This window comes from Hipposideros armiger, unplaced genomic scaffold, assembly GCF_001890085.2.
Source record: "Hipposideros armiger isolate ML-2016 unplaced genomic scaffold, ASM189008v1 scaffold_397, whole genome shotgun sequence".
Lineage (NCBI taxonomy): Eukaryota > Metazoa > Chordata > Mammalia > Chiroptera > Hipposideridae > Hipposideros > Hipposideros armiger.
The window spans coordinates 171654-196123 of NW_017731747.1; the positions used below are offsets into that span (position 1 = coordinate 171654).

General features: G+C 41.6%; 1 protein-coding gene across 12 annotated transcripts in view; it reads left to right on the plus strand.

Annotated features, from left to right (window-relative positions):
* The window catches only part of GGACT (gamma-glutamylamine cyclotransferase), a 56100-nt gene that overhangs the window by 1536 nt on the left and 30094 nt on the right, over positions 1 to 24470 (plus strand). For 3 of the 12 annotated variants that reach the window (XM_019663658.1, XM_019663661.1, XM_019663660.1), the window contains exon 2: positions 1884 to 2053. The exons of 3 other annotated variants lie outside the window; for them this stretch is intronic. The gene's annotated coding sequence lies outside the window, so the exon portion shown is untranslated. Of the gene's footprint in view, positions 1 to 1586; positions 1644 to 1880; positions 2054 to 5343; positions 5513 to 24470 lie in introns of those variants that run through there. 6 more of the 12 variants (XM_019663662.1, XM_019663665.1, XM_019663659.1 and 3 more) reach the window with 3 other exon arrangements.

The following is a 24470-nucleotide window of genomic DNA, read 5'->3' on the forward strand; positions in this document are numbered from 1 at the left end:
GGAAAGGTGTCGATAAGAGGACAAAATCAAGCCATCTTACTCAGCAGTCTTCTCTAGAACATTCTTCAGTCTTGGGTAAACCTTAGCTATTAGAGATTTTATTAAGAGAGCATCGGTTAATAGGAACTCGTTCATTAATTGAAGGTCTCTCTCAGTGAAACTGCTCAGGGCAAGAAAACCTTGTTTAGATTGGACCTGAGCCCTGTGTAGCCGGAACTTGCTCTGTGTAAGTGTTGTTTTATTCCTCCAATGGGTTTACAGAAAAGACCCGGTCACTAGAAGTCTTGGGATTTGTATGGCATTATGAGGTACCACACGTGGCAAATAGCTAAAATCTTCAGAGGATGGAAATGATGTCAAAGGGGCAGTTGGAGCACAGAGATGAAATTTCACGGGAGGACTTGGGGAAGGTCACATTTGCACTGGACCTTGAGCAGAGAGAAGAATTTTTATAGGCAGAGGATGGAATGGGGCATTCTTGGTGCCAGGCACCATGAGCAAAGATAAGGAGTTTAAAATGTAACCATGTTTAGAGATATGAAAGTAAATGATAGCCTGAGGCTGGACTCTGTAAGGAGGGGTGGGTGGGAGGTGTGCCTGGAGAGAGAGAGGCTGTCTGGCAATAAACTCAACTTTTTAATCAATGTTCTGATTTGTTTTAATCAAAGCAAACACAACAATGAACTTTCCTATATGCATTAAGTAGATTTAACAGTTTGTTAAAAGTTTTATTGGCCATACCTGCTGCTGCTTTTTCTTGTTGAAGCACTTGAAATTCCAGACAACATCATATTTCACCCCTAAATGTATAGCAGGCACCTCCAAAAAAGGCCATTTTCTAGTATAACCGTAACACCATTGTCACATCTTAAACAAATTGGTAATAACGGCTTAATGTTTTCTAAAACCCAATCCACAGTCAAATTTCCCTGATTGCTTCAGAAATACGCTTACCCTTCCTGTTGGTTTGTGTAAATTGAAATCCAAACATGGGCCAAACATTGTCTTTTCTTCTAGAATAGGGGTCTGGCAAAATTCTTCTGGAAAGAGCCCAGCATTAACTCTCTCAGGTCATGTGGTCTCTGTTGCAGCTACTCAGCTGCCTTGGCCTGCAAAGGTAGCCATAGACGATATGTAAATGAATTAGCATGGATGTGTAACAATAACATTTCGTTTTCAAAGTTTTTTGTCTTAAACCCCACTGGTGGGCTGGACGTACTCGAGGGCCATAGTTTGCAGAGACTGTTGTCTAAAGCAGTACCCGTGGGTTTCTTTAATGCCAGTGATTTATTGGTGTCAATTGGTTGCCTCACATTCTGGATTTATTCAGCTCCTTGTATAGTATGGTTTGCTCCTCTATCCCCTATATTTTCTGTAAGCTGGAAGTTAGATCTAAAGGCTTAATTAGGTTCAGGTTCACCATTTTTGGCAAGCATACATCAGATGTGGTTTGAATTTTTTTAAATGTTAATTTATGACTTTAAAAGACTGGGAAACCCTCATCCAGGAAGCCCATTTTTTCTAAAGTGGTCTTTGTCTGACGGCTGAGAATACACTTTTTGCTTTCTTATTTTCCTTACTTGAAGGAGAGGATATGGCTGCTATTCCTCAAGGAGGTTGAGAACTTTGAATCCCACGGCTAGGTCAGTGGGAACTTTCCTCTCTTCCTGGGATCCTGTGACCCCGGGGGTTGGCTCACCTCATTTTCCCATTCTGTGGAAGGACCTTCCTTTGTGGGGCCCACACCCAAGGCCTGAGATGCCTTCCAACAGGGCTGGCTGATTTGGTTTTGTTTTTAATCCCCTTGTCGCTTTAACATTCAACTTTCTTCACTCACCTCCCTCTTCATCTCACCTTCCCTCCACCACCCCCACCCCCAGCAGGAGTGAGAACTGGATACCTGGTTTGTGGGCTTTGTAGACGCTGTGTGATGAGAGCATTCGTCCCTGTGTCCTGTTTGGAAGGATTCTGAAATCAAAAGCCTTTCAGACTCTTAGATTTACTCTGGTGCTGGATTCCAGGGCCACACGGTTTTGAAGAAACAAGCTTACCGGTGAGAATTGTTTTTTCCTCTGTTCAAAAGTGTTTGTTGCTCCTAAATTCTAGAGCACCAGAGAAAGAATGTTGACAAATACTGTCAGGTGGAAGTCCTTGTCTTTTGGTCACTTACAGTAGGCGAAACTGTTCATCATTATATCCGTTTTTATAGACAACATGCCTTTGGGATGCGGTTTTCTTTTTGTTGATTTGTAAGAATTCTTTATATACCGAGGATGCTAATCTTTTGTCATATAGTATGTTAGAACTGTTTTCCCAATTTTTATTTTACTGTTTACAATACTTATGCTCTGCAAAAATTTTTAATTTTATATAGGGGAAATATCAATCTCCCCTTTATAGTTTCCTTGCTTTGTGTTTTGCTTAGACCTGCCATTTCAAGATTATTTTTTTTAAAGTTTGTGTTAACACAGATAAATGAACAAGTGATGAGAGATAAGCACATGTGATTCTGAAAAAGAATAATATTGAAGGCAATAATATAATGTTAAATTGATTAAATATTGGCACTAAGATAGGCCCTACATTGATAAGTACTGAACTTGGGAATGGGTATTTGAGGGATAATTATGTCATTACTCTCTTTTTGTATATTTTTTACTTCTCATAATAAAAAGTTTTCTTTTATAAAAAGAATAGTAGGGGGAAACAATCTTTGACCCTTTTGTTCGTATGCAGCAACTACTGTCTCTGTGCTAAAGAGTGGGGGTATTGTGTTAACAAATGCATTGAATCTTGGAACCTAGATTTACAACAGAGAAAGGGCACAAGGGAAGGCCTAGCGACTGGGAGAAGCGTGTGTGATTTTGTATTTGATTCCTAGCGCTGCCCCATCTCACCAGGCTGAAATCAAGGCATCAGCAGGGCTGCGTCCCCCACCTGTAGGCCTAGAGGAGAATCTGCTTTCTGCCTGAATTCCTTGGCTTATTGATCCCTTCCCTCCACCTTGAAAGATAGGCACATGGCATCCCTTTGCGGCCCTTCCACTGTGGTCACAGCTCGCTCTCTCTGCCCTGAGCCAGGAAAGCTCCTCCACTTTTAAGGATTCATGTGGTTAGATTGGGCCCAGTTGGATAATCCAGGATAATTTCTGCATCTCAAGGCCCTTAACTCTAATCACACCTGAAAAGTCCCTTGTGCCATGCAAGTTAATGTTCACAGGTTCTGGGGATTAGGACGTGGCATCTTTGGGGAGGGAACGGGCTTTATACAGTCATCTCACCTTGTAATGCATTTAGAACACGCTGCTGCAGGATCAGGGCAGCCCTCCAGATGTTTGGGGCAGTCAGATGCGTTACTACCAGATGCAGTAATTCTCAGAGTCTGTTTCCACTGCTCTTCCACACTGAGGGGGTGGTGACTCTGCTTGAGACTCTCGGCCCCTTCCTTTCTCTGCATTGGTAAGAGAGGCTTCTGAGTGACAGAAGACGTTGGCTTCATATGTGAAATGTCACCTGTTCCTCAGAGCTCGACTGAACCTTTCTTGGATTCACTCCTGTGTATGCCCCCATCTTCCCCACAGGTCACACCTGCCTTTGCACGCTGATAGGTTTTTGTGCTGCTGCGGCTCTCTTACCTGTTAGTTTTTTGCATTATTTTTACCTGTGTAATTGTTTTTGCACTCTAGCCTTCAACACTGTTGGAGTCCTTTAAACAAAATTCACACTAAAATGTTTAGTATTTTCTCATCTATTAATGCTGATTAGGTGAGAACTCGGCCTTCCTCATTCTGATTGCCCAATAGTTTCTTCTACACAATAGGCAGCCTTTAGAAAGAACTCATTCCCAATTAGTTGGGAGTGTTTTTATAGAATTCTGACATTTTGAGTTATGCCAGAGTAAATTAGAGTGAGGGAGACTAAATTAGAGAGAGGTTTCTCATATTATGCTGTTCTCTTGTCCATTTGTTCAGGTTACTACATGTGCTTTTAAACTTTTTAGCGTTAATTACCCCTTCCTGCTGTTCTCATCTGTATTTTAGAGTGTGCAGCAGATAACTTAATGAAAATTATTATTTCCCCATCTCATGATGGTTTTACTAATTTGTGAGCATTAAATGAAGTTTGAAAAGCATTCTTCAAGCCATTATTGTTGAGAAGAATTACAACTCTTTCTTCCTTGATTTGGTTTTCTATAAAGTTAGACGCAGATTATAAAAGCGTAATGAAAATCATGAGGGGAAATCAGTATATCTTATAAATGAATAAAGAGTAGTTAGATGGCATTCTTGGGAGTGTTTATGAGGACAAGTCAGTGGCTTTTCCCCTCTCAGCATTCAGTTATAAACATTTGGAGCCATGCTGACAGAGTGTCATGAGCCTCATGTTACCAGCACAGCGTCCGAAATCACGCGCCATCCTGGCTTTGCTGCACTTCTCTCCCCTACCCCCCTTTTTTTGTTGAGTTTTTGTTTGCTTGCTTCTGGAGAATTTTAAAGCAAATACCATAAACCATACAATTCTACCTCTAAATATTTTAGTATGAATTTTGTTTAAAAGTTTAGTTTTTACATAACTACAGTCCTATCTAAGAATGAACAAACTATCCTTAATCATCTAATACTGTATTCATCTTTCTCCGATTGTCTGAAAAAGTCTGTGATTTATTCAGATCAGCATCAAACCAAAGCCCATTCGTTGTATTTGGTTTATACCTCTTGTAAGTGTCTTTTAATAATAATAATGATTGATGTATTGCCAGCATTAGCTTCAAAGTTCTTATTCTTACCTTTTATTTGTAACTCATTTCAGAGTAGTTGCATGCTGTCATTCTTTCATTCCTTATCATTTGCACTTACATAAAGTAAAATTAACCTTTTTGTTGTATAATTATATGAATTTAAAATCGATTGATTCATATAGCCATCTTCATAGTCCTGATACAGATCAGTTCTATCATCCAAAGCCCCAGAAAAAAAAAAAAAAGCTGTCATTCTGTCTCCTTGTAGTTGAACCCTCACCCTACCCTTAATCCCTGACAACCCTTGACCTGGACCCTGGACTCCATCTTTATAAGTTTTGCCTTTTCCAGAATGTCATATAAATGAAATTATATATAGAACCTTTGAGACGGGCTTCTTTCACTCAGACAACATCTTTGAGATTCATCCTTGTGTGTATCCTGATTGCTGAATAGTATTCCATCTCATGGACGTACCACAGTTTATGTATCCAATCACTGTTAAAGGACATTTGGAGTCTTCACAGTTTTTGGTGATTATAAATAGAGCTGCTATAAACATTTGTATGTAGATTTTTATTTGATCAAAAGTATTCATCTTTTTAGGGCAGATCCCCAGGAGTGGGAGCTGGCTGGGTCATATGGTAAGTGTCTGTTTAACTTTTGAAGAAACTGCCCAACGGTTTTCCTGAGTGGCTGTACCCCATCATTTGTATCCCTACCATCAGTGTGTGAGAGTTCCAGTTGCTCCATATCCTTGTCAGCACTTGATATTGTTGGCTTTTTTGTTTTTTGTTTTTTTAATTTGAGCCATCCTAATAGATATGTTGTTTTTCATTTTAATTATCTGCTTTCAGGTTTTTGGGCACTATAAAAATTTGTTTTTAGTAATTCTTGAATAAATTGAATCAAATTTATTCTATATACCTGTGATAAAAATAAGTATTTCTGGTTTTTCGGTGATATTCTACATTTAAATATGGTTAAATATTCTATATTGGAAAAAAATTAAAACCAGAATATTATATAGATAAGAGTCTTTCTTAAATCTCATCAGTTGACACATCATATTTGGCAAAGGATTACAGAATGGTATTTGAATACATAAATGCATTTTGCAGTAATTCATTCATTATCTGTATCTTGTGCACATCGCATTCCTATTTTACCATTAGTAACCACTAGTGCCATAATTTCTTTTGCCATTAGTTTTATGCTGGATTAGAGTAATCGGTGACTAATTAGTTACATGAGAGCGAATGGATGTAAGCAGAGAATAATTTCTTTGACTGTCTCTTAACTATCGTGAACACTATTGTAGTTTTAAAACGGACTGCTCCTCTGTGTCTGAGACAGTAGTAAAAGCTTGCATTTGAATACCTTTTTCCTTATTAAAGCACGTTGAAGAAGAAAACCATTTGAAATTTCTGTTTGTGAAGTAAAGACCATGTGCCTCTCTCTTTGGATGATGTAGGGACCATGGTCACTCTTGCTCGAAAGTATGGAGTTGACTCCTGGATTAATTACTAAAATGTCACTGCCAATGTTTGTCATCCTTACCCCTCACCATAGATGAAACTGTGAAAGTCTTAGGTGCACAAAGGCATGCTGACGGAGGGCCTGGCTTTAAATTCAAGTCTCACCCATTAGCTGCTGTGGTTTGAGCTTCCGGTTGGTAGTATTACATTTAAAAACAGAGTTGAAATTACTATCCTCTAATTGGAAGAAGGGTGTCCATATAGGTTTTACCCTGTGCCTAGAATCTCTCTGGCTTTGCTTCTGAAAAGTTGCTGGAGCGTTAGACCTATTGACAGACCTTCCTTTGTAACATAGGGGCATTCGAAAGAAAGGAGTGTTGAGGACACATTGCCAGAGGGCTTGAGGTTGCTGTGGTCTGAAACCTCACTGGCCTGGTACTAGGATGTAAAGAAATAGGATAGGTTTCTGTGGTTAAGGCATTTTTGGTTTAAAACTAACATATTCATTGACCCTGACATCAATTAGGATTGGAATAAATAAAAAATAGTGAAGGATTAGAAAGGATTTTATCTCCATTGGACCGAGTTTTTGTTTTGTTTAAAAAGTTATGGATGTTCTTTACACGTTATGCTTGTTGATATTAATAAAGTCTTATACATAGGCATATATATTTTGGGGGCGTTGGAGAAAGAGTAATATATTTGGCCTTAAATCTGGGGCTTTAGAACACCAGACTCATACACCTGCTGCCCCCTGCTGGCAGCGTTTTAAACAGTGCAGTTCAGAGGTGAGGAATTCTAGAGGGCTAAGTCCATTGTACAAGAGGGTTATTGAGGAAGCCAGGAGATGGTTTCTGTCCCCAGCTCTTCTCATAATTATTATCTGTATGATCTTAGGTGAATCAGTTCATTTGATTAAAGTCTAGATTTCACCTTCTTAAACTTTGAAGTGGAATTTGAAAGTTTCTTCCAGCTCTATCATCTTACAATTCTCCAATGGTAAAGCAAATATACAAAAGATGTCAAGCTCTACTTTTTCCTTTAGCAGCTGACGCCTAAACCATTCCAGATGTTTATCCAAGAACGCAGGCTCTAGAGTAACTCCTGAAGCTTAATATGGACTCAGCTTTGCAGCAAACTGCATAGCTCTATCTGGAGCACAGTCCATAATGACTCAGTATGATGACCCTGCATTATTGTGACAGCTTACAAGTTACATCATTTAAAAAATAATAATAATTTTCTTATTTTCAATTGTGGTAAAAAAAAAAAAAGCAAAACAAACCCACAACATAAAATTTACCATCTTAACTGTTTTTAAGTGTGCAGTTCAGTAGTGTTAAGTATATTCACGTTGTTGTGCAACAGATCTCCAAAACTATTTCATCTTGCAAAGCTGAAACTCTTTACCCATTACACAACGGTTCCCCATTTCTCCTCCCTCAAGCCCCTGGCAACCACCCTTCTACTTTTTGTGTTTATGAATTTGGCTACTCTACGCACCTCATACAAGTGGAATCATACAGTATTTATCTTTTTTTGTGACTGGCTTATTTCACTGAGCATAATGTGCCGAAGGCTCCATGCTGTAGCACGTGTCAGAATTTCCTTCCTTTTTAAGAATGAGTATTGTGTATAGATGGCACGCTTTGCTCATCCATTCCTCTGTCGATGGACACTTGGGTTGCTTCCACCTCTTAGCTATTGTAAATAATGCTGCGGTGAACATGGGTGTGCTGTATCATCTTTAGTACAGCATTCACTAGTCCAGAAAAGGTTTCTACAGTTTTTTTCTGTGCATAAAATGTTAAACTTTCTTATAAAGAACACCATTCAACTACGGTAGATAACTAGGATATGACTTTTTGTATGCATGAGTAAATTAAAAAGGAACTAACATTTATGGGACATGAGCTATATGCCAGGCACTTATACATCTCTGATACATTCTGTTGTTCAGTCCATATAGTAATTCTGCGACTTACCCTTCTCAGAAGTGGGGCTGATACTTATTAAAATCATCGTATGCCAGAATTTTTATATGCATTATATCATATAATCCTCACACATCAATCATTGATGTGGCATTATTACCCTCATTTTTTTCAGGTGGCAATTGAGGTTTGGAGAGTTGAAACACCTTGACCAAAGTCACACAGCTAAAAGGTGGCAGGGTTTTACCCAACTATTAAGTGAAACACATCTATTGTAGTTCAAAAGGATGTGTTCTTCTACACCATGCTTTTTCCTGCTTCCAGGAATAACACCATACATCTATGATCTGGAGGATATTAGAACAATATCAAAAATTACACTGCTATAATAATTTATAAATAGAAAAACTACTGTAATGACTTGCCATTAAATAACAGCCCTTTGGGTTTTCCTTGCAGAGAAATAGCATCAATTAAGATGAATTCACCTGAAAGGTATCAAGGCTTGCATCCTGGGTGATTTTGCAAAATAAGTTTCTAGAACTTCCCAAAGAGTGGTTCCCATGTACTAGACCCCCCATCCTACCCCCATTTCTGAGGTTATCTTCTGTGTTATTATTTCTCCTTTTTCATTCCCCCTTTTTCTTTGGCTTGGCAGAGAAGTTTGCCCATTTTCACTGCCCTTTGCTCCCACCTCTGTTGAATACTGTGATGTTTGGGGCTGGAGCTTTGATCTGCTCCCAGCAAGCTCTTGGGGAGACCCACTGCAACATTTTCTCCCACATGGGATTTTTAGATTAACAAAGAAGTAGTGATGTATCATCTGTGCAGTCATTTAAGCTTCTCTAAGAGTTCCTGTGCACTTAGGATGATGTACCTTGGGACTGTGTAAAGCTAGAGATGGATGGAGGTCAAGAATACTTCCAGAGATTCATTTGAGGTCTTCTGTAACCTGCAAAAGCAGGATGTTAGCCAGCAAATATAAAAAGTGGGAATGGCAGAAATTGTAGTCGCTGCCAAATATCCATTCTCTCTTTCATCCTCAGTTACTGATACCCAGTTTTACTCAGAGTGAGCATGTGCCTAACGTTATGGTAAAGGAGAGGGAACAGAAATGTGTGGGGCTGCTGGGAAGTTTTGCAAAGGAAGGACCTGATTCAGCTGGAGGTGTAGGGCGCTTGCTCCTCACCCAGCCCTTCATCGATCCCTCTCCTTTGCATGCAGACAGTATGGCTGGTGCTCTGCTAGCCGTCTTCTCTAATGAGGGGACCTTGAGAATGGAAGCCACATGCTGGCAGTGACGCAGAGGAACCTGGTGTGGTCCATTGCAGAAGTGGCCACAAGTTCTTCCCACCCGCTATGCATGCTCCTCTGCACTGCGACTTTGTAGCTTCTCCCATAAAGAGATGAAGTCACTATCTCCACCCCTTGAACCTGGTGTGGGGAGTCCCAGCCTGAGGGAGGTAAGAAGGCCATCCTCTCGGAGTGTCTTCCTGATGTAGAGTGTCAGACCGAGCAGGGAGAGGAGGGCTGAGATTTATGGGAGATGGTGGTGGCTGAGACTGGAAATTAGTTGCATATGGGAAAGATTGACCAAATTAGTAAACTGTACTAAAGATAATGTGAGTCGGGTTTCCCACTGTTAGAGCAGGGAGTTACAAATACAGAAATGTAGAAAACTAGGATCAACCCTGTGTTGTGGGTTGGGTTAGGTGTATTGGTGTGTGAACTCATGGCTTTCAGTAAATATAGATGTAAATGTGCATGTCTATATGTGTACATGTGTGTATGTATATATGGATATACATGTACAGTGAGTCCTCACTTAACATTGTCGATCGCTTCTGCTACTTGAATGAAATGACGTATAATGAACCCAGTTTTACCATAGGTCAATTGATGTAAACAAAAGTTAAGTTCTTATAGCATCTTCTTAACATTATAACAAAATGATGTTATTCCAGGACCTGTTGTGTATATTCCTCTGAGGGGCCTGTGGGCAGATAACACCCCAGGAGCAATAAGCATACCTCATGCCAGACTGGCTTCTAAATAACATTTTCCACTAAATGGAAACCAGGGATCCTTGGAGAAATGGCTGGTTCCAGGCCTGGGACAGGGAAAGTCCACAATCAGCCTGGAATATCTTGTGCCAGAAAGCAAGGAAGTGCCCAGAGAATGATGTGGGCAGGTCAGGGGGACAGAGACGCTCCCTGGAATTAGCCTGTCTATCCAAATTGAGGACAATTTGAACATCAAAATAAATGATCACATTGGATTAGAACTCACTGAATGAAACAGAAACCATAAGTCCGTACAGATACAAATAAATAAACAAGTGGCAAGTTCGATGGTGAATGAGATATTTACATAGCTTCAAAGCACCTCCATCGGAAATACCAACTATAATAAGTGGGGGAAGAGTACCTTCACTGTGGAGCAGCCTGGCTGGTCACAACCTTTGTCAAGTGATCAGGGTGAACTAGGGGACAAATTGAGATCATGTGCCATTTGATAGGAGACGATGAGAAGAGCCAAACATTTCCAAGAGTCCCGCTAAAGACGCATGACCTGAATCTAATCCCAAGGCCACATCAGAAAAAAACAAATTGAGGGACATTCAGCAAAATAAATGGCCTGAAGTCTTTAAAAGATCATGAAAGTCAAAGAAAGACTGAGGAATTGTTCCCAACTGAATAGACTAAAGGACATAACAGCCAAGTGCACTGGGTCCTTTTGCTGTAAACAGTATTGTAAGGACAAGTGAAAAACCTTGAAAAGGGTCTGAGAGAAAGTAGTAAAACTGTTAGTGTCCTGATGCGAAGGGTTGTAATAATGGGCAAAGGGCACCAGGTGGTTTAAATGCCTCCCAGGTTATACATGTGCAGCCAGCCATAGTGGACCTCATCTTCAAAATCATCTTATGAGATGCCCACTACATTCTCATTACTTATTGTTAAGCGAATCAATTCATGGACTTTACTGGCTAGAAACCAGCTTTTGCAGAGAGGGTTTGACAGGGTCCCTTTGCTGCTGGAAAACAACTGAGAGCTACTAGGCAGTTACCTCATTTAAAAACACCTTTTCAAGTTGTGAAATATTGGGGCGGTAATTTTTTCAGTTTTATCTTAAAACTGGCTAGACTATCAGTAGTTAAATGTGCAAATGAAAGTTGTTCAGATTGTCAGGTAGGCCGAACTGAACCAGGCTTTACAATTCTAGCAAACCTCTCTTGCAAGTCAGCACTAAGATCTTGACTCACAATGTCTGAAGGATTTTGTTCTTTCCTTCCTGAAATCTCCCCTTTTTTTTGAAGTCCATCCTGAACACAAATTACTTTAAAGAATAATGTTTTTACAGAGTTTGAATTTTTAATTTCAGGCCTGTCCTCAGCAAGCTAATCTAAACAAGATTAACTGTGAATTTTGGGAGTAGACGTGCACATGGAGTGGGCAGTTACATGACTGGGGAGGAGGAGGTGGATAGGCCGTCACTTGTGAAATAGTCTATAGAGAGAAAAAGTATTTCAGGTTTTTTTGCACTCCAATCTTTTCCTTATATCATTTTGTTCAAAATTAAAAACACATAAAAACCATCCTTTAAACTTGTTTGATCCCTGGGAGTGGCAAATGCCTGGGGATGTCGTTAAGTCTTGCTTCTGGAAGGTGTGCGTTTCTCCCCATAAGGCCTGGCCACCACCAAGTTGGGGCACACTCAGCATGGAGCAGCCGTAGCCCTGGACTGCATTATGCTGGTGACACCAGGTGCTGAAAGTAAACAGTGTAATTTATGTACACATGTTTGAAATGGTTATTCTTGTTGCTCGATATTTGTAATTAGGCTGACCTTGAATCAAAAGAAAGTAAAAGCCTTATGTTCTTAGAGAGTTTGCATTCAGCAATATTGTTTAGAGAACAGTCTCATAGTTACATAAAATAATGGGGACATTTAAAAGGCTAATATGCACTGAACTTGAAAAGGGCCACTTTTTAGTTATCTTAAGATTTTTTTTGTATTTTTATTTTTATGTATTTGTTTTCCTTTTTGTATAAGTTGGACACTTGAAGCCTTTTTTTTTTTTTTTTTTTAAGATACAGGTTTGTACCACATGTTAAATCTCTAATATTTGGAAAATTCACTTTTCTGGTTAATTGAACTTCCATATAGATGAAGGTTAAGCAAAAATGTTTTCTAGAAAATCTTGTGAAAATGCATTAGTGTACCTTCCCTGTTTTTACTGTATACAGAGCTTAATGAATCCTGTTTACTTCAAAAGTTAGTAATTCTTCAGTGGCATCAGTATAAAACTCAACAACCTTATTCACAATAGGCCTGATATGGAAATAACCTCAGTGTCTGTCAACAGATGAATGGATAAAGAAAATGTGTGCGTATACTATTCCATTATATACAATATATATACTTATATATAATACTTTTTCTCTCTAATATTTCACAAGTGCTGGCCATTATATATTATATATATGCAAAACAGTGGAATTATGTATATGATATAAAACACATACACACACACACACACACACGCACACTATTCAGCCATAAAAAAAGAAGGAAATCCTGCCATTTGAAACAACATGGATGAACCTAGAAGACGTTATGCTAAGTGAAATTAGCCAGACACAGAAAGACAAGTACAGCAGGTCCTCAAATAATGTCCTTTCATTCAATGTCACTTTGCTATAAGTTAATGAGAGAAAAAAAAAATCAATTCCTGGCCAGAGCCACTGTCTGTGTGGAGTTTGCATGTTCTCCCCATGTCTGTGGGTTTTCTCCAGGGACTCTGGTTTCCTCCCACATCCCAAAGATGTGCACGTGAGGTGAATTGTGCCTGAATTGTCCCAGCTGAGTGAGTGTGGGCGTGTGTGACAGTGCGCCCTGCGATGGAGGGGGGCGTCCTGTCCAGGGTGGGTACCTGCTTTGTGCCCTGAGCTGCAGGGAGAGGCTCTGGCCACCTGTGACTCTAAACTGGAATCAGTGGGTTGGAAATAATTCTCTTACTTGTTTAATTAATCTTAAATGTATGTACAGCTCACATTTATTTCTGTGTTTAATATTAGAAGCGTTTGGGTCATTTTAAGTGTGGTGATGTTTTATGACCATAGAAACTAATTTAACTCTTGTTTAGATCAGTTAGCCTATGGTAAAATTGATTTCATTATACATTATTTCGCTTAAAGTTGCTGTCTGAGTACTTACTGTCGACGATGCTGACTGAGTACTTACTGTTCCATATACTAGACTTACATGTGGAATCTTTTTTTTTTTTTTTAAGATTTTTATTGGGGACTTGGGGGAGGGCAACAGCGCTGGGGAACTGGGGGAAGGGGAACAGACAAGTTGCTGTCCTTTTGCTCTTCAGTCTAGTTGTGGAGGACGTTGCTTCACTGGCCCAAGTTGGCACCATCATTGCGCTCTTCCCGGGTGAGGCAGATCAGTCGCCGGCTTCTGGACGGCCGCTCACAGCGGCTTGAGGGCTGCTCATGCTGGCTGCTGGCTACACATGGTAGCCCATGGCAACCCACTGCAGCAGGGGCTGTAGCCTACGCCGTCGCCAGCGACTCACAGCAGCCCAGCTCCAGGTTGAGCTGTTGTTCAGCATCTTAGCTGTGGAGGGCAGTGTCACTGGCCCTCATATGTGGGATCCAAACCGGGGCCCTCTGGCGTCGCAAGCCAGTTCTTAACTAATGTGCCACTTGGCCGGCTCACATGTGGAATCTTAAAGTCACACTTAAAAAAGCAGACGTAGAATGGTGATTGCCAGGAAGTAGGGGAAATGGGAGATGCTGGTCAAAGGCTACAAAATTTCAGTTATAAAATAAGTAAGTTTTAGGGATCTAATGTACAGATGGTGACTATAGTTAAAAATGCTGCATTGTATTCTTAAAATTTGCTAAAAGAGTACATTTTAAGTGTTCTTACCACACACACACACACACACACACACACACACACACACGGTAACTATGTGAGGTGATGGATGTGTTGATTGTGCTAATTATTTAACAATGTATACATATATAAAATCATCCCACTGTACACCTTAAACATATGCACATTTTATTGGTCAATTACACCTCAGTAAAGCTAGGGGGGAAAACTGAAAGACCCTTCCCTAAGTGGGGAAGACTCCTTGGGAAATCAGTGGTTTCTCAAAAGTTTAATCACCTAGAGAACTTTTAAAAATGTATTTTATTATAAATACAGGTTTCTATCCCCTAAGTTAATCTCCTGGGGAGTAGGGGTCAGGAATAGAAATGTGCAAACTTTTGTGTTTCAAGAGCTCGGCTGGGTTTGAGGAGCCCCAGCTGCAGGCTCCAGTCCGCCAAGGCCCCAGCAGACGGTGCTCCGCCCTGCCGGCTCCAGCCTCCCCTCCATCTGCCCTCTCCACTGCAGGCTGTGCTCTGGGTCCTCAGAGGCTCCCCCATGCACCCCGGTTCCCTGCACCTCCCCTGCCACCCCTCACACCCTCCTCCCTCTTCTCTCCTGGATGACCTTTCTCCCCCTTCAGGGTCCGTTCAGAGCCCACATCACACACAAGTGGAATTCATCCCCGCCTTCCCTGCTCTTCATGACGCTCTGTACAAGCACCTTCACTCAGTCACGCAACACACCATAGGCTAATACTGTAGCACATTTTATCTGTCTCTTGTAAAAGGTTTTTTTAAGTTTAGAGTTTAGGTGAAATGCACATAACATAAAATTAACCACTTTTAAAGTGGTTAAAGAATTCAGTGACATTTAGCACTTTCATAACGTTGTGCAACCACCACCTCCACCGAGTTCCGAAACGTTTTCATCACCCCCAAAGAAAACCCTGTGCACATTAAGCAGTCAGTCACTCCCTCTCCTTACTCCTCATTTCTGTGGTTTTACCTGTTCTGGGCCGTTCCTGTCAGTGGAATCCAACATGACCTTTGTGTCTGGCTTCTTTTCACTGGGATGTTTTGCACATTCATCCACATTGTATCATAGATCATATTATTAGTTGTGTCATGTCAGTTTGTTAGGGCCGCCATTACAAGGTACCTCAGACTGGGTGCTTAAAAACAAGTTTATTCCTCACAGTTCTGTAGCCAGAAGTCCAGGTCGAGGTGTCTGCAGGTTTCGTCTGAGGCCTCTCTCCTGGGCTTGCAGATGGCTGCCTTCTCCTTGTGTTCTCACATGGCCTTTTCTCTGTGCTTGTGCATCCCTGACAGGGTGGCATAGACCACAGAAGTTTATTCCTCACAGCTTTGGAGGCCGCAAAGTCCAAGGTCGAAGCATGGCAGGGTTAGTTTCTCTTGAGGCCTCTTTCCCTGGCTTAGGAGACTAGTTGGTGATACATCCCCTGGATGTACTGAAACTTGCTATCATTTCCTCCTGGCCTGGTCATGAAACGAAGAGGTGATTATTCAAAGAGAATTCCCTGTTTATTTGACCGAACTAATCCAGATAATACATTAACGTGAAACTAATGTGAAATAAACCCTGTTTGCAGGTTGATTTGTTTGCTGAAAATGTGAAGTAGTAAAAATAAAGGAACTGGGGGGAAAAAAACTTCTCCCTGTGCCTTTTCATGGTCTCCTCTGTGCCCATGCATGTTGGTGTCCAAATCTCTTCTTATGAGGACACCAGTCATATTGAATTAGGGCCCACCCGATGACATTATTTTAACTTAATCACACCTTTAAAAACCATGTATCCGGGCCGGCCGAGTGGCGCGATGGTTAAGAACTCGCTTGGGACGCCAGAGGGCCCCGGTTTGGATCCCACATATGAGGGCCAGTGACACTGCCCTCTACAGCTAAGATGCTGAACAACAGCTCAACCTGGAGCTGGGCTGCAGTCCCTGTGGCAGTGGGTTGCCATGGGCTACCGTGTGTAGCCAGCAGCCAGCGTGAGCGGCCAGCAGCCAGCGTGAGCGGCTGTCCAGAAGCCGGCGACTGATCTGCCTCACCCGGGAAGAGCGCAATGATGGTGCCAACTTGGGCCAGTGAAGCAACGTCCTCCACAACTAGACTGAAGAACAAAATGACAGCAACTTGTCTGTCCCCCTTCCCCCAATTCCCCAGCACTGTTCCCATCCCCCCAATTCACCAATAAAAATCTTTAAAACAAAAACAAACAAACAAAAACAGCCATGTATCCAAATACAGTCACATCCTGAGGTGCTGGAGGCTGGGACTTCAACAGATGAATTTTGGGGTGGGACACAGTTCAGCCCATAATAGATGTGAACATATGATTTATCCAAATAGGATAATGTAAACTTTCCCTGCAACTCAAGATGAATAACCCTGTGACATTGCTTTATTTTTCCGTGTGTCATGGAGCCGGGCAGGGACTGGGAGCATTTTGGTCTGGGTAGGTCAGAGTGTGAACTCGAGTCAGACCAGTTGGGTTCGGATCCCAGCTCTGCTGCTTAGTAGCTGTTTGAATTGGGGCAAGTTAAACACTTTTTACCTGCTCTGTCTGTCTCAGGTAAAATGGAAATAAAGGTTGCTGTGAGGATTAAATCAGCGCAAATACGTAAAGTGCTTAGAAGTATACCTGGCTCCTAGTAAGTGCTGTGTAAGTGCTGGTCGTGATTACTAGTCAGGTTTGGAGATGATGGTGTTGATACAAGGAAAATACTGCTTTTCTGTGTAAAACCAAACTGCATGTATGAGAGCGGAAATCAAGACGTTACACTCCACTGAAGGCAGTTGTATGGAATATCTAGTTTCTGCTGTCAAATGTGTGATACCGGAGGACCACACAGGAAGTGGGCAGAGGCTTGTCATCTGGAAACATGAAATTTCACAGTGCTTCCATGTTTTTCCAGTAGTTTGAGCCTTGCGGCAGAGCCTGTGAGGGAGGTAATGTGGGAGTTTCCTCCCAGTGAGTTTAAGTGAAGCGGCTCAGGGCTGCCCCAAATCCTTTTGAGTCTCACAACCGCACACAGCCTGAAAGAAACCCCCAAGCAATAAGGCTTCCAGCATCTTCTCAGGGCAGGGAGACGGGAGAGTGATGTTTTGAGCAAAATTAGTCGTTTCTCTATTTATTGTTCATTTCATTCAAAATAAGTCTGCGGTGGTGTGAATGTCTGTGTCCCGAGTCATATGTTGAAATCCTAACCTGCAATGGCGTCGTGTTTGGATGTAGAGCCTTTGGGGGTGATTGGGTCCTGAGGATGGAGCCCTCATGTATGGGATTAGTGCCCTTATAAAGAGACCCCAGAGAGCTGCCTTCCCCCTTCTGCTGTGTGAGGATGCATGGAGAAGATGCTGTCTGTGAAGCAGAAAGTGGGGTCCTCACGAAACACTGAATCTGCCAGTGCCTTTAGCTTGGACTTCTCAGCCTCCAGAAATAATCTGTGTTGTTTGTAAGTCATCCAGTCCATGGCACTTTTGTTATAGCCTCCCAAGCAGGCACATACAAGCGGCCATTTGTTGGGTACCTACACATTCAGGGCTCCATGAGGGATGCTTTACCTATCTCAGGAGATGCCCACCCTACCTCTGTGAAGTATTACTGTAGGATTGGACAGAGAAGAAAACTGAGGCTCAGGGGATTGGTCATTTACCAGCATCACTACACAGGCCTGTCTGACCATGAAGCCAGCCTCCCCTCCCCCCATCCCCAGACAGCACTTCTGCCCATCTAGGGCCCCGGGTAGAGCTGTGAAGAGCATCCCTGGGCGGCACCACCTCCAAGTTCTTCCAAGTCAGGGAATGTTTACTGAACAGATTTGCTTTTCTTCTGAAGACAGCAAGAGAGGACCACTTGAGGCATGTTTGGCCAGCACTGCACGTTTCAAAGTCACATCATTCGGGTGTTCATATCACCAGAGAAGATAGGCCTGATGTCTCAGAAGAGACAAGACAAGCTCTAAAATGGGTCAGAAATGGGAGTAATGGGCCAAGAGGAGGGTCTTACTATAACAGTCAAGAATAAGCAGCAATCTGCGGCAGCTAGTAACTAATATGGAAGATCGGCTTATACCAGAAAATAAGGGCCAAAAGGTAGGTCATGTAAAGCAGAGTTCAAGCAACGTTAGATGATGAATGGTGAGTTAATAAGAGAAACATAACTTGAAATACTGAAACTGAGAGGTTAAAATGGCCCAGGAGTATTCATGTTTAATGAAACATAGGTGACTATAGCCAAGAGCTTATCTATGAGTTCAGAGTCAAAAGTCAGACAGAAAAGAGGTGTTTCTAGGGGCTAGGTCGGTAAGACAGTGCATGACTTGTGGGGTGATCTGGGGTGGGGCGTGTGCTGATGATGAAGTGACGCCCCACCATCCCGAGCCCTGGAGGAGATGGGGAAAGGGTACAGCCTGGGCTGTTGGAGACATTCTGGTATCAAAGATTTTTTCCACACCTATATCAGTCTTACCATTGTAGATCACATGTCCTGATTCTTTAGAGAATAACACACACACACACACACACACACACACACACACACACACATACACACACTTGAGCAAGAGTCTAGGAAAACAGAGATTATGGGAAAAAATGGAAATGTCTACAACAACCCCCCCACTCCCCCAGGTGAGCTTAAACAATCTAATGGGGTCAGGTGATGATGGCAGAGGCCTGAGAGTCAACAGGGAGGACCCTTAGGTAATAGGGACATTTAACATTATTCTTCTGATACATGAACATGGGATATCTTTCCATTTGTGTCTTCAGTTTCTTTCATCAAAATCTTGGAGTTTTAAATGTACAGCTCTTTTACCTCCTTTAATTTATTCCTAAGTATTGTTTTTGGCAGTTTTGTAAATGGGATTGTTTTCTTTATTTCTTTTTCAGGTATTTTGTCATTATTGTACACAAATGCAACTGGTTTCTGTGTGTTAATTTTTGTATACTGCAACTTAACTGAATTTGTTGATTAGGTCTAACAGTTTTTTGGAGGCATCTTTAGGATTATCTCTATATAAACTCGGATAGTCTGCAAACAAAGACAGTTTTACTTCTTCCTTTCCAATATGGATGCCTTTTATTTATCTGGCCTGATTGCTCTGGCCAAGACTTCCATGTTGAAGAAGAGTAGTGTAATACATTTCTTGGTTTGTGTATGTTGAACTATTCTTGCATCCCAGGGAAAAAGCCTGCTTGATTATGGTGTGTGATCCTTTTAATGTGCTATTGAATTTGGTTTGCTAATATTTTGTTGACAATTTTTGCATTTATATTCATCAGAGATATTGGCCTGTAGTTTTATTTTTTTGTCATGTTCTGGCTTTCGTATCAGGGTAATGCTGGCCTTGTAAAATGAGTTTGGCACTGTTCCTGCCTCTTCGATTCTTTGGATGAGTTTGAGAAGGACTGACATTAATTCTTCTTTAAATGTTTGGTAAAAATCATCAGTGAAATCGTATGATCCTGGACTTTGTTGGGAGGTTTTTGATTACTGATTCAATCTCCTTATTCATTATTGATCTGTTCATATTTTCCGTTTCTTCGTGATTCTGTCTTGGTGAATTGTATGTTTCTGGGAACTTATCTATTTCTTCTAGGTTATCCAATTTGTTGGCATATAATTATTCATAGTAGTTTCTTATCATCCTGTGTATTTCTGTGGTGTCAGTTGTAATATTTCCTCTTTCATTTCTGATTTTATTTGCTTGAGCCTTCTCTCTTTTTTTCTCAGTCTATCTAAAGGTTTGTCAATTTTATCTTTTCAAAAACTACCTCTTGATCTTTCCTATTTTTCTCTGGTCTCTATTTATTTATGGCCGGATCTTTGTTATATCCTTCCTTCTGCTGACTTCAGGCTTAATTTGTTCTTTTGTTAGTTGCTTGAGGTGCCGAATTAGTTGTTTATTTGAGGTCTTTCTTTTTTCTTAATATAGGCATTCATTGCTATAAACTTCCCTCTTAAAACTGCGTTTGCACGATCCCATAGGTTTTGGTATGTTGTATTTCCATTGCATTTGTTTGGAATTTTGGTTTTTTTTAAATTTCTCTTTTGATATCTTCTTTGGTTAATTGGTTATTAAGGAGTGTTTTAATGTCCACATCTTTATCAATTTTCCAGCTTTCCTCTTGTTTATTGAGTTCTAGTTTCATGCAATTGTGGTCAGAATAGTAATTTGGTATGATTTCAGTCTTCTTAAATTTGCTGACTTGTTTTGTGACCTAACATACAATCTGTCCTGAAGAAAGCTTCATGTGCACTTGAGAAAAATATGTTTTCTCCTGCTGTTGGTTGGAATGTTCTATATATGGCTGTTAGGTTCATTTGGTCTAAAGTATGGGTCAAGTCCAATGTTTCCTTATTGATTTTCTGTCTTCATGATCTGTCCATTGATGAAAATTGGGTATTGGGGTCACCAGGAATTTACCGTATTGTTGTCTGTTTCCCCATTCAGATCTGTTAGAATTTGCTTAATATATTTATGTGCTGTGATGTTGGATGCATATATATTTACAATTGTTATATCTTCTTGATGAATTGACCCCTTTATCATTATTTAATGACCATCTTTGTCTCTTGTTACCATTTTTGGGAGGGGTGGCAGGATCTAAAAAGTAGAGAATAATTCAATGATTCCCATCTATCACCCAGATTCAATAATTACCAAGATTTTGCCATACACACCTCGTTAATTTTTTGATTGAAGTATTTTAAAGTCTCAGACATTATATTTCAGGAACCCTAGATACTTCCATGTGCATCTCTAGAAAATAAGAGTATTTTCTTATAGAACCATAATGCCATTATCCATACTCAAAAAAAATTCAACCATGATTCTATGGTATCATCTTTTATCTCGATATACCTATAAGATTTTCCTGATTATCTCAGAAATGTCATTTTACAGTTGATACGTTCAAATGAGAATTCAAACAAGATCTTCACATTACCCAGGGAAGATGTATGTCTTAGGTCTCTTAATCTAAGGGAAATTACCATCACTTTAAAGAAAATAATTTCTCCCGTAGATTGCCCCACATTCCAAGTTTCTCTCTTTGCTTCCAGTTGGCACCATTTAATGCTTTCTTCAGTAGGAGGGTCTTCAATCTGAGAATGACTGTGTTATGACTTGGAGCCTTCTGTAGCGCTGGAGAAGCTGCCTTAGGGCTCATGTCCGGAGGTGGGGTGGGGGGAGTGGGACAGTGGGTCAGCCTCTTCCTGTTTCAGAACCAGGGGAATAATATCCTGCTTCTCTGTCCAGCTCAGGCCAGGCCACTTATATGAAGCTTTGATCTCTCTCACCTCCAAATTTTACTAAATTATATGTAGCACTTAATTATGTGTTTTTCTCTTGTTCATGGCGGTTTCCATGTTTATAAGTCTTGTTCTCCCAAAGGTGTTCTCTACTCTGTTACTCTTTGTGTTTTAAAAATTCAATGTACATTTTATGAAAGTATAAGATATATCAGAAAAGTGTGGAAGCCATATAGCTTGATGGATTTTCCTAATAGGCACACAGCCAGGTAACCAGCACCTCAGTTAGGTGTCATCATGTGCTTTCCCGTCACTGCTTTCCTCCCAGGGGTACCCACTATCATGACACCCAGCAGCAGATATTAGATTGGCTGTTATTTACTTTTATATAAATGCAATCATATAATATGTGCTGGTTTTGTCTGACTTCTTTCACTCAGCATTGCTTGTGAGATTCATCCATGGTGTTACCTGTAGTTTGTTCTCCTTGCTGTAGAGTTTTCCACAGAATATATACCAGTTTATTAGCCCATTTTACTGTTGATGGACATTTGGGTAGCATCTAGTTTGGGGCGATTGCATATGGTGCTGATGGGAATATTCTTATTCGGGTCTTTTTGGTGTACCTGTGTTCACGTGTCTGTGGAGCACCTGCCTGGAGTGGAGTTGCTGGGTCATTGGGTCTACGTAGGCTCAGCTTTCAGTGATGCTGCCAAATGGTCTTTACTGAGGCTGCACTAGATAATTTTTAAAAACCACAAATCTTACCATGTCACTTCCCAGACTTACTTAATATGCACCCCTTAATTACCCCGTGACGCAGAGCTGAAATCCAGAGTCCCTGGTGACCTGAGCGCCGCCTCCCTCATTTGCTCCAGCGCCCAGGCATGCCCGGGCTGTCTCCTTTGCTCAGACCACCCTCCTCGCCCCTGACCTGTGCCTGCCTGTTTCCTGTTTCTTCTCGAAGACTCTGCTGCTCAGGTGGTGCTCTCCCTCAGGACACAGGATGCCCTGTTTCCCCATGCATGTCTCATTGGCCTCCTCACAGTGTTATAATCATCTTTAATGGAGTTGCCTCCAATTAGACTGTAGCTCCTTAAGAACAAGGACTGTTATCTTGTTTATCGTCATGTCCTTGGCACTTAGCATGATACCTGGCCCATCGTAAATGCTCAAAAAAATACTTAATGGGTGAATGAATGACCTTTCAACTAGCCTTTAAGTACTGAACATTTGGCAGATGATCGTAACAGAAACCTGGTGACCGGTGGGTCACTTTTGGCTTTACAAAAACTTTAAATCTGGCTTTGCTTTTGAGAGTTGAAAAGAGGAGGCCTTAAAGCTCAGCCCCTCTCACAGGCGTGACAGGCAGGGAATAGCAGCAGTAATTTCGCATTGCACACTGGTGATTTGCTATGAAAACCAGTGAGAGCTTCAGTATTTTCTACCACCAAGAACCTCCTGCGTTTTTCTCCTCGTTGACTGCAATGTGCGTTGGGGGAAGGTGCATGGGTTTCGGTTTAAGCTTTAACTCTAAATCCAGGCTATGCCACATTTAATAGCTGTGCTGTTTTAGTGAAATTAGCTCCTTTGAGCCTCTGTTTCTCATGTGTGAAATGGGACAGTAACACCTGCCTTGCAGGGCTGCTGGGAGATTGGAGAGAACGAACGCACCATTTCCCAGGGATCCACTCACAGCCCCCCTACAGTGTATTTTCTCTCTCTCCTGGGGAAGTAGGTGAGATTAATGAACTAGGCTCAAGCCAGCTTCCACATGGCTCTATATGATCTTCTGGAAAGATCTGGGGAGGGGGGCTGGGTTGTATTCTCAGCTCTCCCAGCACTGGAGACGGGCCCAGCCCTGCAGTCCAGAGAGCGGGCAGGACAAGGGCCCCTCCGTGCAGGATGAAAGGGCTCAGCAGGGCAGCCCGAGAGCAGCTCTCACACCCACAGGAGACACAGGTCTACGAAACCCCTCCTTTCCCTCTTGGGTGCTGATGTCTGGGGAGGAGGTGTAGCCCACCTGTGCTGTGCTGCTCTTGCCTGGCTCTGTGAGACAGACACCAGCTCCCTGGAGAACTGTCTTTATTCCAAGATGGGGTCAGATAGATTCCTTAACTCAGAAATAATTGAAATCGTTATATTAAAAGAATGCTGAGTTTGCGTGAATTTTCAAGGATCATCTCCTTTGGCCGCCTGTGGCCTGGTGGGGCCCGCACCAGGTTCACAATGCACAGCAGAGCCCAGGGTTCCTGGTTCTGTGTGTGTGTGTGTGTGTGTGTGTGTGTGTGTGTGTGTGTGTGTGTGTGTGTGTGTGTTGGGGGGGGGTGTTCAAAGAACCATTAGGGAGTTGCAGAGTTTCAAGGGGACCCCAACTAGGACTTTAGTTAACCCTTAAATGTTGGGTGTTTTGTGAGGCATGACATGACCCTCGGGGGTACGGGGAGAATTGCTTTTTGCCCTCTTTTGGGGGAACTCCTGCGTTACTAACAGTTAATACCAACTCTTTATCATGACTGAAAAAGCACTGTAAACTTAAAAAAAAAGTCCCATAATGAAAAACAAAGCTGTTGTTCTGTTGTTTGAAGTAAGTCTGAAAAAGTGTTTAAACTGAATGTAGCTGCATCTGTTCTCTGATAACCACAAAGAAAAGCAAGGGATTTTAACAGGGATTTTGCTCTGCCAGGAGTGGACCGTGTGTTGGCTTTTAAGTGGTTTGTAAGAGCCAAGTAGAAACCACATTGTGCTTTTTGGTAATATTTAGGGTCCTGGGATGCACCCCAAAACACTAGAGAACCCTGAGAAAGATTGGTGTGCTCAGCCTCCAAGCTCAGGGCTTCTACCAGCAGCTCCCAGACATAATGTAGCTTTTAAAGTGGGATTTTGGGGGGTGGGGGTGAAAGGGGGGGAGAGTGTAGTGTATAAAAGGATTGAATTCAATTAGGTCAGTGCACCCAGTTCCTTCGAAGCCCTGTCACTCGAACACAACATATTTTTCTAGAAGTTTTGGACTCAAAGAATTCTGATTGCTGTCAGCCTACAGCGACCAGCTGTGTGTTCAGGACTCGTAGGAACGTGAGTAAAGGGATCCACTTTATGTAAAGTATTTAAAAGCATGTTCAGGAACATGCCCTTAATTTCTCCCCCTACTCCC